This window comes from Pelodiscus sinensis, chromosome 1 (genome assembly GCF_049634645.1).
Source record: "Pelodiscus sinensis isolate JC-2024 chromosome 1, ASM4963464v1, whole genome shotgun sequence".
NCBI lineage: Eukaryota > Metazoa > Chordata > Testudines > Trionychidae > Pelodiscus > Pelodiscus sinensis.
In genome coordinates, this window is record NC_134711.1 from 333,494,232 (window position 1) to 333,500,602 (window position 6,371).

Here is a 6,371-nt window from a genome sequence, read left to right on the forward strand (position 1 = left end):
GAGATGATTGTGGCTATTCATAGACTCCCAGCCTGTATCTACATTACAAGGTTTTTGTGCACAAATGTCCGGTTTTGCATACAAACCGGTGGAGCATCCACACCTCAAGCGCGTTTTTGCACAAGAAAATCGACAGAACAGAGGGCTTTTGCCGGTAGAGTTATTCCTCTCCCCACGAGGAATAACTCCTTTTTGTGCTACAGCTATTGCACAAAAAGGCATGTGTGGATGCTCTGGTGGGGGGTTTGCACAAGAAACTCCCATCGGCAAAAGCACGGGTGCTCTGATGACGAGTCTGTGAATGGCCATCAGAGCTTTCTTGCACAAGAGCATCCAGGCAGTGTGGGTGCTCACTTGCTCAAAAACACATCGCTTTTGTGATGCACTTTGAGGTCTAGACGTGCTTTTGCACAAGAAGCTTCTTGCATAGCTGCTCAGCGAAAGACCCGTGTCTCTGCAAACAGTGTTCCTTTCCCCCTTGGGTGTCTGTGTCCAGATTACTCTGGTTTGTGTCTACACAGCCACCCAGGGCATTTATCAGATCCTCTGCAGATCTAGGCATTATCCCTCTGTTCTCCCTAACTGTGATTGTTAAAGCAGCGAGGAGTCCTGTGGCACCTTATAGACTAACTGAAGTGCTGGAGCATAAGCTTTCGTGGGCAAAGACCCACTTCGTCAGATGCATGGAGTGGAAATTTCCAGAGGCAGGTATGAATATGCAGGCCAGGATCAGGCTGGAGATGACAAGGTGGATCCAATCAGCGAGGATGAGGCCCACTTCTAGTAGCTGATCTGGAGGTGTGAATTCCAAGAGAGCAGAAGCTGCTTTTGTAGTTAGCAAGCCATTCACTGTCTTTGTTTAATCCAGAGCTGATTGTGTCAAACTTGAAGATGAACTGTAGCTCAGCAGTTTCTCTTTGTAGTCTGGTCCTGAAGTTTTTTTGCTGCAGGATGGCTCCCTTTAGATCTGGAATTGTGTGTCCAGGGTGATTGAAGTGTTCCCCTACAGGTTTTTGTATGTTGCCATTCCTAATATTTGATTTGTGTCCATTGATTCTTTTACGTAGGGACTGTCCTGTTTGGCCGATGTATATAGCAGTGGGGCATTGTTGGCACATGATGGCATATATTACGTTGGTGGATGTGCAGGAGAATGTACCAGTGACAGTATGGCTGATCTGGTTAGGTCCTGTGATGGTGTTGCTGGTGTAGATATGTGGGCAGAGTTGGCACCGAGGTTTGTTGCAAGGATTGGTTCCTGAGTTCGAGTTATTATGGTGCAGTGTGTAGTTGCCACACAAATGGACAGAGCAGCCAATTCCTCTCTGACTCAGTCCAGAGCCCGGGAGTTCTCCTCTCCCGTTGGGAAGGCTCCTTAATTTCTGTTTACTCCTAGAGCTGGACAAAGCACACAGAAGAGCGGACCAGCTTGTCTCCAGCCTGTTTACATCTACGGCAGGCTGAGTGAACCCCATTGGGACAGCACAGAGCTACATTATAAATGGTGCACACACACAGCCCTGTGCCGGCTCTCGGCGTGGGAGGCTGCTGCAGACGCTGGGCCGAGAGCGGCGTGGGACACGGATGCCTGAGGAGGATTCCCAGGGAAGATCTTCTCATCTCAGATGTCCAAGGTACACTCGTCCTTGCTCAGACGCTCACCTGCCGGACACACCCCGGGCAAGGCAGCAGGGAGGGGACACACTATGCACCTCCCGTCCTTTCTGCTTGGCACAGGTGCTGAGAACCTTCCAGGATCATGAGCCAAAATGCCCCTTTTTTCCTGCGCACCCCACCCACCCCAGCTGAAGGCCTCCAGCCCCAAGCTGACTAGACTGAGTGCATGTTTAATACGAGTCCAAATTCTGAGGCTGTGGCCTGTAGTTTGCTCAGGGCCCACTAAGGCAAAAGTCCCGTTGGAGTAGGAACTGAATAAACATCTCAGGAGCCAGCTGAGCATGAAAACACAGAGGTTGTCACCTCCTCCTTCTGTTGTTAAGGGCCGTGGCTGTTAAGGGGAGGTAGATACCTGCTTTTAGCTGCTAGGAAGCATGGAGGCACTAAGACTTCTCTCAGGAATAATTGGAAGGAATTTTCAACCTGGGCAAGGAATATTTTCCTCCAACTTTCATTCCACAAGTTAGCTGAACTGTTATGCCTGGAATTTAAAATAATAATTAAAAGTTCAGCCAGAAGGAGACACCCAACGTAGGGCATTTCAGCGTAAGAGCTTAAAACCTGGCAAACTTATAAGCAACTGCAAATGAGGTATCTTAATTCAAGGTTTTAGGTGGCTTTAACTAGAGATGGTGCTGGCGGCACCATCTACGACGGCCGATCTATTTGTGAGTCTTATTTGGCTACTCTCCAGCACACTAAGATTAGTAGCAAGGAGTTCCGCAGGCCACATACTGACAGTGAAAACAATTTTCATTTCTCAGTCTTATAGGCTGTGTCTAGATTACACCTCTCTGTCGATAGAGAGATGTAGCTTAGGCACGTCGAAATTGCTAATGAAGTGGAGATTTCAACGGAGCTTTTTTTAAAAAAACCCAGCAGTCTAGACGCGGAGCTTTCAAAAATTAACCCGTTTTCGAAAGATCCTGTAAACCTCATTTTATGAGGGGTAAGGGATCTTTTGAAAAAGGGTTTTATTTTTGAAAGAGCTGCGGCTAGACTGCCGGTTTTTTAAAAAAAGCTCCGCTTTGAAAAAAAGCGGCAGCCATGTTTATGCTAATGAAGTGTGTGATAGTTAAATCCCCGCTTCATTAGCAATTTTGACGTGCCTAATTTATATCTCTCTGTTGACAGAGAGGTGTAGTCTAGACACACTCATAGATTCCAATTTCGAATGAACTTGATGATCCCTTGCTAGTGTGCTGGGAGACAAAAGAAATATAAATGCCTGGTCTACTGGGTTTATATATTGATCCACAGGTGTCAACATCAAAAGGGACTATTAGATCAGCCAGTCTGTTGGCCATAAATTTCACCCTCTAATCTCAGTACTGATCCCATAACTAGTGTCTGACTAAGAGCTGGTGCACACTGGGGCTTTGTCTATACTGCAGGGTTTTTGCACAAGAAGCTTTGTGTGGAAGAGATCTTCTGCAACAACTTTTTGTGCAAAAGCGCGTCCACACCTCCAAAGTTCATCGCAAAAGCGTTGTGCTTTTGCACAAGAGAGTGTCCACACTGCATGGACGATTTACTGTCCTTTTTTTTCCGCAAAAATGCGCTTGAGGTGTGGACGTTCTGCCGGTTTTTGCGCAAAAATCTTGTAGTGTGGACATAGACTAGGATTTTACAACATAAAAGCATGGAGCCACAGGGTGTGAAGGAACATTTGATTGTATTTACGCATTTTGTTTGGAAGGGCTGCACTTATCAAACACTCCAGATAAATCAATACAGCTGCCCTGGCCTCCTCTGCCAGTCTGTGGGTCATGTGCACATTGTATCGCAATGATTTTGTATTTGCTTCCATGTGCTTGATGAAAATGTGTAAAGCAGCAGGTTGAGAAATGATCCATGGAAAATACAACTAGAATCAACCCAGTTCAGTAACAATGGCTCATTGATTTTCTTAAATCGCTAAGTGAGACATGTGTTTGTCCATTTTTCATGTGCTCTACTGATATTGGGTAGTGTTCATTTTTATCTGAATGTTTCTCCTCTAAGTCTACTCTCTCGGGGTACGTCTAAACTACATGCCTCCATCGACGGAGGCATGTAGATTAGCCAGATCGGCAGAGGGAAATGAAGCCGCGATTAAAATAATCGTGGCTTCATTTAAATTTAAATGGCTGCCCCGCTCTGCCGATCAGCTGTTTGTCGGCAGATCGGGGCAGTCTGGATGCAACGCGCCGACAAAGAAGCCTTTCTTGATCGGCACAGGTAAACCTGGTTTCACGAGGCATACCTGTGCCGATCAAGAAAGGCTTCTTTGTCGGCGCGTCGCGTCCAGACTGCCCCAATCTGCCGACAAACAGCTGATCGGCAGAGCGGGGCAGCCATTTAAATTTAAATGAAGCCGCGATTATTTTAATCGCGGCTTCATTTCCCTCTGCTGATCTGGCTAATCTACATGCCTCCGTCGACGGAGGCATGTAGTTTAGACACACCCTCGGAGAAATCAAAGTCTGTTGTGCCAGAGAGATTCCTATGACTAACAAAATATTTCCTCCCATTAAGGGATGAAATTGGGTTGTTTGATAAGATCTCCTATCTATAAACCCTGACTGGTGTTAACTTTATTCTAAACATTTCAGAATAAACACCTTTCCCATGTTTCCTAGTCTAGGTAACACTTATTTTTTAAAAAATTCTCATTTTTTAAAAAATCAATTACATGCAACATTGGACTGCTCTGGATTTCCACTTCTTCCTCTCTTGGTGCCTGACTGTGTACTTCAGAAATAGCCAAGGAGCTGATAGGCCACCTGGTCATTTTGTTGTGCATCACTCTAAAGTTCTACTGAAGATGCTGTTTAAGATCTTCCTTGCCTATATTGGACTGGAAAGTATTTCACCAACTCAAGGTGTGAATACCTCACACTGCTTATTGCCGAATGCACCATTTATAAGTTTCCTTTTTTCAAGTGTATCCTAAATATTTCCATGATTTCTTTGTCCTTAATATACTCAGTAACCTACTTTTGGAGACTCACAGCCCTTCCAAGTGTGAATTTTTTCCTAACATCTTTAAAACTCGTATCAATTTTCACCACTATGTTTTTTCACAAATTGTTTTTTCTTTCGATCTATTTTCCTTGTTTCTATTTGCTCTCTATTACTTTCTTTTCCTCCTCTTTGTTGCATTTGTTTTCCAAGTGAACTGAATTTTAGCAAAGTGAGCCATGCTCTGAAGGGTGGAAAAGTGGCATTTATGTCACCTGATAACCTTTTCAACAACTAACAATTTTAATCCCCATTTTTTGGTCTGGATATTTGCTTCCAATCCATTTTCCTGATAATTTGCTTCAGCTTTGAGAAATGAGCTTTTTGGAAGCACTAAGGGTGTGTCTAGACTACAGGGTTTTGTCGACAAAAGTCCACTTTTGTCGACAAAACTATACCTGCATCCACACTACCGCTGAGTTCTGTCGACATAACGTCGACAGAACTCAGCAGTTTTGTCGACGCTGGTAAACCTCATTTTACGAGGCATAACGCCTTCTGTCGACAGAGTTTCTGTCAACAGAAGGTGTTATTGCATGTAAACTGTCCTTTGCATCTACACTACCATGTTGACAAAGCAGCTTGCTTTGTCGACAGAACTCAATGTAGTCTAGACGCTCTTTGTCGACAGAAGTTTTGTCGACAGTATCTGTCGACAAAACTTCTGTCGACAGAAGCCTGTAGTCTAGACGTACCCTAAGTGTCTGACGATGACGTGGGTCGGGAGCGGTTCTGTGTTTGCCCGTCGGAATGTAATGAGTTCCATTCTTTATTTGGGTTTCCTTTATCATCTGCCCAGTCTTTGTCTCATCTCTAAACTAACCAGTGCCAGACCTTTCAGTCTGTCTGCATTTGACAGCCTCCCGCTTTCTCACAGCCTGTTTCAAAATCCCCCTTTTTGATTTGCTACATTGTTCACAGACACTGGGTAGCTAAAACTAAGCACGTGTCCAGAGCCAGTTATACGCCAGCACATCCATTAGGTATACAAAAGTTGCATTTTTTTGGCCACTGCAGTGTAAATGCAGGTGTTTCCATCAAGCTGCTATCAGTGATGCCAAGGGCTTTCCCTGAGGTGTGTTCTACTTAGAATGTTTCCTCCAGCACACGTCTAGCAAAGCTGGGTTTTTCCCTCCACCCTCAGATTTTGAGCAATCAGGTGAAACGCCCCACACAATGGAATCTGGAGACTGAGTTTCATTTTATAAGGAACAATGATAGCTAACGAGTACCCACACTCATGTTTCCAGCTGGTGCCTTTAGTGTTCCGTTCTCATGCCGGCTAGGAGTTACTGACGCATGGAGCACCACAAAATATGGGAATTGCCATCAGTAGTGTCTCTGACTAATGGAAGTGACAGTTTTTGGTGTGTGAAGAACAACTAAACTGTTTCAACAATAAGAACAGCATCCAGTAGCTATTGGCTAATATCTATTAGCCAGGATGGGTAGGATTGGTGTCCCCAGCCTCTGTTTGTCTGGGAATGAGTGACAGCGGAGGGATCGCGTGAGGATTATCTGTTGTGTTCACACCCTATGGGGCATCTGGTATGGGCCACTGTTGGCAGACAGGACACTGGGCTAGATGGACCTTTGGTCTACCCCAATCTGGCCATTCTTCTCTTCCTATATATTACTGTTCAGTAGTTCATGAAGGATCTCATGTTCAATTTGTCTTTCCAACCAGGTAT